Source organism: Canis aureus, chromosome 27, assembly GCF_053574225.1.
Source record: "Canis aureus isolate CA01 chromosome 27, VMU_Caureus_v.1.0, whole genome shotgun sequence".
In the NCBI taxonomy this organism is placed as follows: Eukaryota; Metazoa; Chordata; class Mammalia; order Carnivora; family Canidae; genus Canis; species Canis aureus.
Window position 1 is genome coordinate 21,963,664 of NC_135637.1, and position 13,620 is coordinate 21,977,283.

Sequence of the window (13,620 nt, forward strand, 5' to 3'; positions counted from 1 at the left end):
GACATAATCAGACATGAGTTTTAGGAAGATCCTTTGGGCAGGGATGGGGATGGGGGATTTAGCAGGGGGCAGTTGTAGTGACATATGAAAGATCTGTCTGGCATGGCACAGAGTGGTGGTAATGGAGATGGGGAGAGATGGATGGAACCCAGAAATATTTAGGAAGGAGAGTAGACATGGGGACTGGGCTGTGGAGTGGATGTAGTGGGGTGGGGGTGGGGTGGCAGGCAGAACTGTTCAACCCCATGGATAAGTGGAGTTTCCATTTTGTGAGTGAAGTGTAGGGGGAGACTCAAAGTGGGGATGCAGATGGTCGGTGCAGGTTTGTGCAGGTTGTGTTCTAAGCATCTCTGAAACATCCAAACATCTAGTTGTCACCATCAACTGACAGATTATTTCTCTCCCTGCAGGGTGGGTAATTTACATTAACTGATTTTGATTTTCTTACCACAATCAGGAAGCAAATGGTAGGGAGAAAACAACCCTAGCTGCATTGTGGGCACTCAACATAAATTTCATTCAACTCTTATAGCCATGGTAGAGAATTATTAGGCAAGAGGAGTGTGCATGGGAACAGAGAGAAGGGGGTTCTCTTTTATTCTGTTTTTTTTTCTTTCTTCTTTTTTTTTTTTTTAAGATCTTATTTATTTGACAGAAAGAGACAGGAGACAGAGAGCACGCAAGCAGGGGAGCAGCAGGCAGAGGGAGAAGTAGACTCCCCACTGAGCAGGGAGCCTGATGCAGGGCTCACTCCTATGATCCTGGAATCATGACCTGACTGAGCCACCCAGGTGCCCCTATTCCAGTTCTTTAAAGACTGTAGGGTAATGGTCACTAGTTCAGTGCAATTCAACTGAAATCCCCAATACTTTTTTTTTTAAGATTTTATTATTTATTCATGGAGACAGAGAGAGCGAGAGAGAGAGAGAGCATGGCAGAGACACACAGGCAGAGGGAGAAGCAGGCTCCATGCAGGGAGCCCAACATGGGACTCGATCCCGGGTCTCCAGGATCATGCCCTGGGCTGAAGGTGGTGCTAAACCACTAAGCCTCCAGGACTGCCCCCCAACACTTTTTTTTTAAAGATCTTATTTATTTATTTATTTGAGAGAAAGAGCATGAGCAGAGGGGAGGGGAGGGGCAGAGGGAGAAGGAGAAGCAGATTCCCCACTGAGCATGGAGCCCAATGTGGCACTCAATCCCAGTATCCTGGGATCATGACTTGAGCTGAAGGCAGACGCTCAACTGACTGAGCCATCCAGGCGCCCCTGCAACACTTACTGAGTACCTATTATCTTGCATACTTATGGTGAACCGGCTCTCAGTGCCTCCCTGGAGAAGACTCAGAAACCATCCCTACATGGTCTGGAGTGGAGAGACCTTATGTTTGCATAGAGTAAAAGACAAAAAGCCCCACCAAACCTAATCAGGACAAGTAATCAAAACTAAATTAAATCCACCTGCTAAGGAGGAGCTCCACTGGCTCCGCCAAGTGATTAGGATTGAATAGAAATATCTGTTTTCTTTTGCCCCCTCTTCAACCTTTCACCAGTGTTGTTTTTTTCCCCTCTGAAAGTAAAGAGAAGTCTTAACAAGCGCCTCGGTGAATGATGTGGAGTTCTCTTAGAGTTTTCAATTTGGCTGTATTGATTTATAAGGTCTTTTCAATTACTGAATTCTTCTTGCTGGCAGTCATAGGGCCCAGTACGTGAGAATCATGCTCTATTGATCCCAGGTACTTAGAAAGAGGGCATGTATGTGTCCGCTTTAGATTGATGAAGTTGCAAATAATGAAGCTTCCCACACAACATTTATTAAATGAAAATCTAGAATTCATTAACACAAGAACTTGTCTTGTATTAGAAAGGAAGTGGGGGGGGTGTTGAGAAAAAATAGGGACTAGAGTAGTTACCATGAACATAATATATGAAGCAATTTGAATTCAAGGGAAGGCAATTTGGAATCTTATTAAATTTTCTTCTCTCCTTTTATTGTGCAAGCATGGTTGGGTGGCTTCTGGGGAGTCATCGATCAAAACACAGGTACATGGGGAGGTGGTGACTAGAAAGAGACCGGTTACCAAATCCTTGCCTTAGTTAAAATGGGGTTGCTATTCAGTGCCTAGTACCTGGGCCAAATCAAGAGCTCAATAAATACAAATGGTAAACAATGAACGAATGAATAGATCAGTATTGGGAGAGACTGTTGAACATTAACTGTGGTTGCCAGAGAGCCTGGCATAGTTGTTTAGCTATAATCCCTGTCAGACTCTGTTTCCAATTCATTTCACTCATTCTCTCACACTCATTCGACAAACATTTATCGAGAATTGACCATGGGCAAGGTACTATGTTAGCACTGTATTAGTTTCCTAGGGCTGTCCTAACAAATTACTCCAAACTAGGTGGTTTGAAACTATAGAAATTTATTTTCTTACAGTTCTGGAGGCCAGAAATCTAAAACTGAGGTTGATAGGCCCACAGTCCCCTCTGAAGGCTCTGAGGGGAGGGTCCTTCCTTGCCTCTTCCAGCTTCTGGTGGCACTGGTGCTCCTTGGTTTGATGACCGCATCCCTTCAGTCTCAACCTCTGTCTTCCCACAGCTGTCTCTCCTGTCCATTTGTGTCCCTACATCTCCCTTTCCTTATAAAGATATCAATTGTTGGATTTGGAGTCCACTGTAACCTAGTGTGACCTCATCTTAACTCGGCCACATCTGCAAAGACCCCATGTCCAAATAAGGTCACACATTCACAGGTGCTGGGTGAGCACAAAATTTGGGGGGACATTATTCAACCCAATACAAGCACTGTGAGGAAACCACTCTGAGGATTGGTGCCTCGCCTCCCACTTTACAGCATATCTGGCTGGTGAGCTGATGTATCCCCTTGGATCCTCCCTCCAAATTGCTGAAATAGGGAGTATGGTGCTCATCTCTAGAGACAAGAAAGCGGAGGGTCAGAAAGCTGAAGTTGCGCGGCTGGTAAATGGTGCAATCAGGTTTGGTTGGTTCCTTTTACACGCTTACTGTGGAGATGTAAGAATTTGCAGTGTAAAGAAGAAAAATTTAGAATCCAACAACACATAGGCAAACATTGTTAAGTTTTGGTGAATAATAAGCCTTCTGGAATTTTCAGGTTTTTTGTTTGTTTGTTTGTTTTGTCTGCCACATGATACCATTCCTATCTTCCCATCCATGTTGCTCCATGGCAAGTTTCTAAAGCTCTGGCTGGGCAGCATGACCCCAATCCTGGCTGTGATTGATTAAGTTAGGCATGGGCACCTGATGCACACGAGTTGACTAAGAACTTGGAATGGAGGCCAAGCAGTTGTAGCCTCAAACTTGCCAATCCCTAAAGTGGATTGGGTGAGTATCTGGGATGGGCAAAACTGCAGTGTCATGTAGGCTTGGAAGCTGAGGAGAGTGGTCTGCAGTGAGAGAGAAGAGGAGATAACTCCCATAATCCAGCCATATTGTGACTTTGAGTTCTCTAACTGTCCTGATGACAAACCTCCCTTTTTCAGAGTTTGAAAGGGTTTCTGTTACTTGCAGCCAAGAATCCTGCAGCAAGAGGCAGAAAAGAAAAACATCCCAAACATCTAACAGTAGCTTAAAACATAAAGACCTTTATTTACCAAGAGGGCTGAGGGAATGTAATTTTGGGGTGGTTCAATGTCATGAAAGGCATGAAAGATGCAGGTGTTTACCATATTTTTTTCCTGCCTTCCCTGGAGTATGAGCAGTAACTCCCCTCATGGTTACAAAATGGCTGCTGCAGCTACAAGAATCACATCTTCAGAGGATTGTGTCCTAAACCAGGACAAGAATACAACTTGAGCAGGAAAGGAATTTTCTCTGCATGTACCTCTCTTACTGAGAGGCAGAGGGAGGGTTACTTCCTGAAAGCCTCTCAGTAGATTTCCCTTATGTCTACTTGGTCAGATCTGGGCTACCTGCCCACTTCCAGGCCAATCACTGGAAGAGGGGGAATGGGTATGCTGTGATTGGTTTAAACAAATCTTATTCTCGGGGCTGAACATATCTGTTTAATAGTGCAAAATCAGAGTAAGGAAGGAGGGGATGGATGGAGTGGTACCAGGAAGGTCACCGATAAACTACTCCATGAGTCCTAGCTAATAAACTATCCACAATGTTTCTTCAACATATGATATTCCCTTAAAATATTGCAACCATCTTTCTCTTTTAATAAGTATACAAAGTGCATGATTTCCCCCATTACACTATAGAACAGTGATTCTCAACATAGGTGGTACAGCCAGGGATTTCTGTGATACCCTACTTCTCGGGTGTTGCCCTGGCAACAGCCCATCCTCCAAGCTAGATGTCAAGGACAATTGTGCCTCTGTCTTCCTTTTCCCACTTCTTTGTTAGAGACAATTTTGCTTGCTCAAATAAGACTCAAGTTTCCAGAGAGAATCATTTGCTTCCTCCCTCCTCATAACACCCCTCCTACTCATCTCTGAGGCCCCGGAGGAGGGAAGTCAACACCAACATCTTGGCCAGAGGAATCAGGGACCATGGAGAGGGAGGATGCACAGGGCTTTAGGGTGGAAACCTAAACCCAGTGACACTGATCAGGGAATCCTTAGCCTTAAAGGGACTTAGTTAAGTGCCTAGCACAAGCTGACCAAGGCATGATGCCTGTGAATTTCGTGTTCCTTCTGGCCTTGGAGAGGGAAGGCAGAGGAAGGATGACATCATGGTTGAGCACAGACTGGACTTGGGATGACCTGGGTTTGAATCCTTTCCTGCATGTAGAAGCAGGTTGCTTAAACTCAGTTTCCTCACTTGTAGAATGGATGTGATAATGTCTATATAAAGGGTGTAGTGGAGATTGGAGATAACCTGTGTAAAGTGATTGGTAGAGAGGCTGGCACATGGAAGGTGCCCAAGAAATGCTGCTGCTACTGTTGTAAGTGTTAAAACATAAAGACATTTCCACCGACTGGTTCCTCTCCTCACCCCCAATTCTCTGTGTGGGAGAAGGATGATATACAACTGCCCCTTAATTTCCTTGTCTGTAAAGAGGAAAAATAAATGCACAGGATAGCATATGTGAAACATCCTGCACGTTGTAAGTACTTGATAAATATGAGCAATTATAATTAGTATTACCACTACCTATACTAGTCTGATGTTTTTCTTTTCTTTTAAGATTTTATTTATTTAAAGAGTGCACATATGGGAGTCAGAGGAGGAGTACACAGAAGGTGAGAGAGACTCTCAAGCTGACTCTGTGCTGAGAGCAGAGACAGATGCCAGGCTCAATCTCATGACCTGAGCCAGAGTTAAGAGTTGGATGTTTAACTGACTAAACCACCCAGGCATCCCCTAGTCTGATGTTTCTTTATGCAATTATTTGTTTAATGCCTCCTGGGAGCCTCACCCCATGCTTAGTTCTGAGGGTTTAGCAGTAACCCCAACAGGCCACAGGGATGTGCTACCCCAGCTAGGGGCTGAGACATTCACTTTTGACTAGGGTATAGACATCTGTGTGTCAGGCCTTTAAAATGGAGTTCTTCCTTCAGCACCTCCTGGAATTGTGGAGATGGGAAGGGAGCAAGAATTGAGATTTTTTTTTAGTTAATTTTTTTTATTGGAGTTCAATTTGCCAACATATAGCATAACACCCAGTGCTCATCCTATCAAGTGCCCCCCTCAGTGCCCATCACCCAATCACCCCCATCCTCTGCCCACCTCCCTTTCCACCACCCCTGCTCGTTTCCCAGAGTTAGGAGTCTCTCATGTTCTGTCTCCCTTTTTGATATTTCCCACTCATTTTCTCTCCTTCCCCCTTTATTCTCTTTCACTATTTTTTATATTCCCCAAATTAATGAGATCATATAATGCTTGTCCTTCTCCGATTGACTTATTTCACTCAACATAATACCCTCTGGTCCATCCACGTCGAAGCAAATGGTGGGTCTTTGTCGTTTCTCATGGCTGAGTAATATTCCATTGTATACATAGACCACATCTTCTTTATCCATTCATGTTTCAGTGGACACCGAGGCTCCTTCCACAGTTTGGCTATTGTGGACATTACTGCTATAAACATTGGGGTGCAGGTGTCCTGGCATTTCACTGCATCTGTATCTTTGGGGTAAATCCCTAGCAGTGCAATTGCTGGGTCCTAGGGCAGGTCTATTTTTAACTCTTTGAGGAACCTCCACAGTTTTCCAGAGTGGCTGCACCAGTTCACATTCCCACCTACAGTGCAAGAGGGTCCCCTTTCTCCACATCCTCTCCAACATTTGTTGTTTCCTGTATTGTTAATTTTCCCCATTCTCAGTGGTGTGAGGTGGTATCTCATTGTGGTTTGGATTTGTATTTCCCTGATGGCAAGTGATGCGGAGCATGTTCTCATGTGCTTGTTGGCCACGTCTGTGTCTTCCTCTGTGAGATTTCTGTTTGTGTCTTTTGCCCATTTCATGATTGGATTGTTTGTTTCTTTGCTGTTGAGTTTAAGAAGTTCTTTACAGATCTTGGATACTAGTCCTTTATCTGATACGTCATTTGCAAATATCTTCTCCCATTCTATAGGTTGTCTTTTAGTTTTGTTGACTGTTTGTTGTGCAAAAGCTTCTTATTTTGATGATGTCCCAATAGTTCATTTTTGCTTTTGTTTCTCTTGCCTTCATGGATGTATCTTGCAAGAAGTTACTGTGACTAAGTTGAAAAAGGGTGTTGCCTGTGTTCTCTAGGATTTGGATGGATTGTTGTCTCACATTTAGATCTTTCATCCCTTTTGAGTTTATCTTTGTGTGTGGTGTAAGAGAATGGTCCAGTTTCATTCAGCAAGGATTGAGATTGAGGAATAATGATTCCTACTCAGGAAGGAAGAAGTGAGAACCACCAAATGCAAAGGGACGTTGGAATGTTGAGTTCCCACTGTTTCAGTGGTGGCTAGGGGCAGAAGCTCTTTCAGGCAAGACTTACATAGCCCCAAGTGATGGCTAAATGCATCCAGTTCAGTAGGCAAAATCAGCCCCGGCCTGTACTTCTGAGAAGGTGGCTCTTTGGGCCAGGATTCATGAGTGGTATTCAGAGATCTCTGGGAGCCAGGACCCACTGGAGTCTCCCTGGCTGCTGCACTTGACCAAAATAGGCAGGCTTGGCTGGAAGGATGCTGGGGAAATTATTAAGCCTTCCATAGTGGTGTTATTACATAGTCTATTCTTCATTCAATAAACACTGAAAGATCTTGACTCCAAACCTCATACTCCATTGTTTGCATTCATTCAATAAACACTGAAAGATCTTGACTCCAAACCTCATACTCCATGTGAATGAATCAGTAGAAATGGGGACTATCGGGAATTAGAAGTATGCTTGTCCATCAAGTGGTGAAGATGCAGGTAAGAATCCCTGCTATTGATTGAGCCCTGCTTATGTGCTAGACAATGCACCAAATGTTACATGCATTCCCATGAGATGCTCAAAGTCACCCTATGAATGAATGTGATTATTTACTACTGTTTCATAGATGGATAAACTGAGCCTAGTAAAGGTTAAAGAACTTGCCCAAGTTCATCCATCTGGTGGTACACAGAGCTAGAATTCCCACTGGCCTCGTTTGACACCAAAGTCTGAGCACCTGGCTACCCCACATTGACAAGAGAAGGTGAATGCCTCATCCAAGGTCACATAGCAAGCAGTGGTGCACTAAAGGCAGGACTAGGACTCAGGCTGCCTTCCCTTAGTCCTGCCTTCTCTGCCGCTCAGCCCTCCCTTGTGCAGACTGAAGGCCATCTCACTGTGCCTGGAATCCCTTCAAAGCCCCAGGGAAGGACAAAAGGAGGAGTCGGGGTGGGGGTTTCAGCTGTTCCCTTCAGACCCCCGCTGTGGTCGAGTAATTTTCCAGATTGGATCCAATTTCCAGTCAGAGCTGAAATGTGTCAGGCATTCAGCAGCAACAAGCCAAGCCTGACTGCGTGTGGCGGGAATGGAGGGGGCTAATGATTTGCCAGTGGCGTCCGATTACCAGCAAATTGTCAGAACATGCCAGCTTTGCAAGATGGTGTCAGTGATGGCCCCATGTCCAGGCCAGATATCTGGAATGGAATGGGGGAGGCATTTCTCTGAAGCCCCTTCGATTGTCCCAAGAAGAGACTGGCATGCTTTTCCATCTCAGACACAGAAGGCAGCAAGAGAAATGGGAAAAAAGGTGCATTTGGTGTCTCTGTGGGCTTGTGGCCCATGGGATCCTGGAATAGAATGATCATATGTATATAGGAGGCAGGGACAAGGTCATGGTTAGGAGCAGGGCTCTGGAGGCGGAGCTGGGTTGACATAGCTGGGTGACTTGAGATTATTTATAAAATAAGAATTTGTTTTTTTTATGTATAGAATAATAACAATAATGCTCACCTTTCTTGTAGACTTGTCAGGTAATCCTAATGAGTGAGTGCTGATGACAGCCTTAGAAATGTGCCCAGCACTTCGTAAATGCTTAAAACACAGCAGCCATGGGAACCTGCTTCTGCCCTCTGCCTCATTCCCCTCTTGCTCATCACTGACCCATTCCCCCTCTGCCTCCCACCAGTCCTGGCCACTCAACAGATACTTAACTGAACAATTTCAACAAGATGGCTATTTAGTTCAGACTCCCAACAGAAGCTCTTTGAATTGCTGAATTGTAACAGAGCTTTGTTGCTTGGCTAACTGAGTCCTTATGCTCTTCCCATGTTTTTAAGAGCAGTGTAGGGTGGTGAATTCATCTTCCACCACTTATAAGCTGCATGTGATCTTGGGCAGGTGACTATACCACACTTGCCTCAGTTTACTCAAAGGTGACTATAATGCCTCTCTCTAAGGGCTGCCGCAAAGTTTATTTATTTTGAAAGATTTACCCATTTATTTGAGAGAGAGAGAGAGAGAGCGCGCATGTGTGCATGCTGGGGGAGGGGTAGAGGGAAAAGAAAAGAGAATCTCAAGTAGACTCTCCACTGAGAGTGGAGCCTGACTCAGGGCTTGATCTCATGACCCTGGGATCATGACCTGAGCTGAAATCAAGAGTCAGGCACTTAACTGAGCCACCCAGGGACCCCTGCTGTGAAGTTTAAATGAAGTTTAAGCTGATTTAACTGTGCGTGTGTGTACATGTATATGTGCACATACATATATATTCATGGGTACATACATGTGTCCATGTTTATGTGCATGGTATATAAGCACATGCAAAAACAGTGCATGGCAAATAGTTCCAACCTAGTGTGGGCTGCCATTATTACACCAGGCCAAAATCTGCTTCCCTGATTTTCTCATCCATTGGGCTGCCCTTGGAGCCTGGATAGAATGAGCATTCATTTATTCTACAGTCGACATCTAACAATAGTCACTGAGTAGCTATTGTGTGCTAGACATCGTGCAGGCTTTCTGTGGTGGCTACAGAGGCTCCCCGCTCAGACCTCCCCCTGAGGGAGCTTCGTTGACCAACAGCTTTCCACTGCTGCATCTGTGGGTTCACCATGATGTTCATGCCAGGCTGTGCTTCTCCCAAATGCTCCCAGCCAAAGACTGAGCATATGGGGCAATAGAGCCCAGCCAGTTCTGCTCAACACAGAATGCTCTGCATTCATTTCCTGAAGCTTCCATAACAAATTGCCACAAACTTGTGGCTTAAAACAACTGAAATGTATTGCCTCACAATTCTGGAGGTCAGAAGTCCAAAGTTGAGGTTTTGGCTATACATCCTAAGGAGGTTCTAGGGAGAAGACTTTCTTATCTCTCTGCCTTCTGATGGCTGTCAGCATTCCTTGCTGACATGACTCCATGCTCTGCCCACGTGTACACATCACCATCTCTTCTTTCAGTTTTTACTCCTGTCTGCCTCAAACCTCCGTCTCCGTCTATCTTTCTTTTATAAGGACACTTGTCATTGGATTTAGGGCCTACCTAGAAATCCAGGATAAGAACCCTGTCTCAATATCCTTAATCACATTTCCAAAGACCCCTTTTCCAAGTAAGATAATGTTCACAGATTCCAGGGATTCGATGTGGACATTTTCACGGGGCTGTTTTTCAGTTTCCTACACCCACAACAGGCAACTTTTGCTCAAGGACTCTCCATTTTTTCTGGCTGAGAATGTTTCAGCACAAGCATCTACTGATGAGTCCTGCCTCCTCTGACAGGCATCAGACGTGGAGTTTGGCCAGAAGTCTCTCCTATCTGCCTTGCTTTCCCTTCCCTCAGCCTTGACAGGCACAACCTTCAATAATTGCTCATCAAACCCTTTCTTGGCATCTGCTTCTTGGAAGACCCAAAGCTGAGTGCTTTCTCTTCCATCTCTCAGGGGTCCTGGGACCTCCTGCCTAGAGAGAGCATGATCACTAGGATGGCAGCCTATCTTGTTGGCTCATTGATTTGGTGACCAGGTAGGATATAGTCAAGATCAGAGGTTTGAAACCCAACTGGGTATGTTAACTTTGGTTCTTTGGCCATGGTGTCTGCACCCACTTGTAGTGGACATTTATTCTTTTGTCTGACTAGTATTCTTTTTCCCCAGACAGAGCTTTCTGGGGAGTTCTTTTCTTCTTCTTTCTCCCTGACTCCATCCACTGACATGGAGTTAACAAGGGGGAGGTCATGTTCTTCCATCCTCAGCTGACGATTGGCCTGGGAGTGGGCACATGACCCAAGCCAGTGAATCAGAGCTCTTCCCTTGGAACTGGTGTAGGAGCAGGAAATATGAGAAGAAAGTCTTCCATGGTTCATAGCGACAGGGGCTGTGCACCCAGATGGCCTGCTGTGAACGTGATGGAGACAACTAGCCTGAGAGAATTCAGCCATCAGTGCAGAAGCAATCAGCTATGAAAGGTGGAGGAAGAGAGTAATAGAGACTGGAGCACTGAGCCCCTTATGTTGCTTTTCAGTCAGCATCATGAAGCCTTACCCCTGCCCTTCTTCCACATATGGGTCAATTAATTCTCTTTTAGCTTACACTGGTTTTGTTACTTGCTACCGGAGGAGACCCTGACCAGTATAATTTCCTTAGGAATTCCTGTCTTTAACTCCTCAACGCAGGGGGTGAGAGTGTGGGTATTTCAAGATATATTGAGGTATAATCGATATACAATTAATTGCTCACATTTAAGGTGTACGATTTCATGAATTTGGACACATTTACACCCATGAATCCATCATTATAACCAAGATAGTGAGCATGTATCCATCATCCCCTAAAAGTGTCTTTGTGTCTCCTTTGTCCTCTCTTTTTGCCCTCCCCAAGAAAGGTTCCCCACTTCCTCCCAAGGAACCACTGGATTGCTTTTTACCACTATTGACTGATTTGCATTTTCTAGAATGCTATGTAAATAGAATGATATAGTATGTGCCTCTTTTGTTTGCCTTCTTTCACCCCACAGAATTATTTGATATTCATCCATGCTGGTGTGTGTAATAATGCCAACACTCTTTCATAGAGTTTATATTTGTGAGGCTCAAATGAAGTAATAGGCATAAGAATATTTTTTAAGTAAGAAAGAAACATAGTTGCTATACAGGATAATTCTTGAGCTACGTTCTGCCTAAAATATCTATTCCCTTTCCCACTTCCTTGCCTGGTGAACCCCTTTCATCACCTCCTGCAGTATGCTCATCCCCAATTGCTGTGAGTGTTAGCAGTTGATGCTTCACAGCTGCCCCATACTCCACTGAATTGCCTATGTGGACAAGGACTGCCTCCCCTGGGAGGTTAGCCTCTCCCACAGAGGCAGCTGACAGGCAATGACTAACTGATCAACGTGGGACAAAGGCTGTGGTTCAACTGATGCTCTCAGGCTTCCCATGGGATTAGTGTGAAGCTAGACCCCAGCTAAGACCACACCTTTGCTTAACTTCCCCTCACCCTGCCCTATTCTGCCTCCTTCACTCCCTTTACCTCCTTAACAAATAAATCCCTTGCACAAATGCCTGGCTCAGGCTCTGCTTCTAAAGAATACACCCTGGGACAATTAGGACTAGAAGTAGCCCTAGGAAACCAATTCTAAGCATGGGATTCTGGACTTGGAGCACTTGCTGCCTTAAGGGAAAAGAAGAGCCCATGACTGGGGGTAAGTGGAGTATTGATGGTTTCTGGTTGGTGTGTAGCAGGATAGTTGCTAAGACACACTGTGGTGACCTGGGACACATTAAGGCAGGAGGAGATGCAGTAACTTGTGAAGTATCTCTGGCATTTGAAAGACATAGGAGAGGGGTGCCCAGCTGGCTCAGTTGGTAGAACATGTGACTCTTGATCTCAGGATTGTGGTTTCGAGCCCTATGTTGGGTGTAGGGATTACTCAAAAATAAAGTCTTAAAGACATGGGGAAAATAATAACTGTGAGGAATTATAAAGGTGAGTATCTGTTAATTAGTTCTCTTGAATCATTAGATTCATGAAACAGAGAAAAAAACAGGCTCCGATCTATTCATTGTAATTTAAAGCCCAGTGTAGAGTCAGAGAAGCTCCTTGGGAACATTGAAACGGACCTAGTTGAAGACCAGGCAAAAGACTCACTTGTGAAAGTTACTGACCTCAGAGAAAGATGACCTCTCAGCATTGACAGAACTGCTATGTCAAAGTCAGTGCCTGATAGGGAGGGTGGAAGACCCTGGGATCTGGAGAAGATGCACTGGAGAGCCTCAAATCCCCTGATTTTCCTGAGCCCTCTGAGCCTCCAGAAGCAGCACCTCCCTTTGTTAGAAGACATCAGCTTCCCTTTGCTTGAAAATTATGTAGAGCTCAAACAAGACAGCTAATTATAGGTTAATGCTTTCCCTTCCCAGCATATACCTCTCCTCCCCATTTGGAAATCAGAGCTGTAAGAAGGGTAAAGTACCAGCATAGCTTCATCCACAAAAGTGCTGGATCTGCTAAAGGTAGGAGAGATAATAAACTCCAAAGGAATTGCAGAACCTGGAATTGGGAGAGTATGGGTTGGAGTGGCTTCTGAGGATGCTAGATCAAGGGAGCAAGATAGAAAGAGAGTTTGTTTAGTATGGGGCATTCTCCCCAGCTTGTTAAATAAAATCTCACTTCCTATTAAGTGCCTCAGGTGCCAGTCCTGATTCACTGCTGGGAGGCTTAGAAAACTGGCTTATGTTGAATGAAGTAGAGATAGCAGACTAGAGGAAGGGATCAAGAAACTTAGAAAAGTGGAAATGCTAGAGAGGATCTATTAAGACCAGAAAATCATCAGCTAACTAGATTCCTTAGAAAGGTCTGGTGGACGCTCCTTTTATCAAGGCCATAAGGAATATGCTGATGAGAGAGCACTAGTGTCATTGGGAAGCTCTGCGGTGGTGGTGTCCTCTGAGAATGGGCTGGCAGAGATGCTGCCTCAGAACTGGTATCTGAAAGCAATGGGAATGATGGGATTTGGTGTGACGAGGCCACATGGCAGCACTTAATCATCGAAGCAAGGAGGGCACAACGACTGTCATGAGTAGCAAGTCAGAATGGCAGCTGAGGTGGCTTGACCTATTGGAATCTATGGAGATGGCTGATAGAGCATGGTGTTCCTGGTCAGGACAGATAGGTAGCCAACAAGTGTGTTGCTATGTATTTATGATCAAAGAAGATCAAGAATAGATGAGCAGAAGACTTAAGTCAGTTAT

At 44.8% G+C, this 13,620-nt stretch overlaps 1 long non-coding RNA gene across 3 annotated transcripts in view; it reads left to right on the plus strand.

Annotated features, from left to right (window-relative positions):
- The window catches only part of LOC144300044 (uncharacterized), a 65,192-nt gene that overhangs the window by 24,258 nt on the left and 27,314 nt on the right, over nt 1-13,620 (plus strand). Inside the window, exon 4 of one of the 3 annotated variants that reach the window (XR_013366686.1) lies at nt 12,790-12,882. The exons of the other annotated variants lie outside the window; for them this stretch is intronic. This is a non-coding gene — a long non-coding RNA (uncharacterized LOC144300044). The remainder of the gene's footprint in view (nt 1-12,789; nt 12,883-13,620) is intronic. 3 annotated transcript variants of the gene reach the window in all.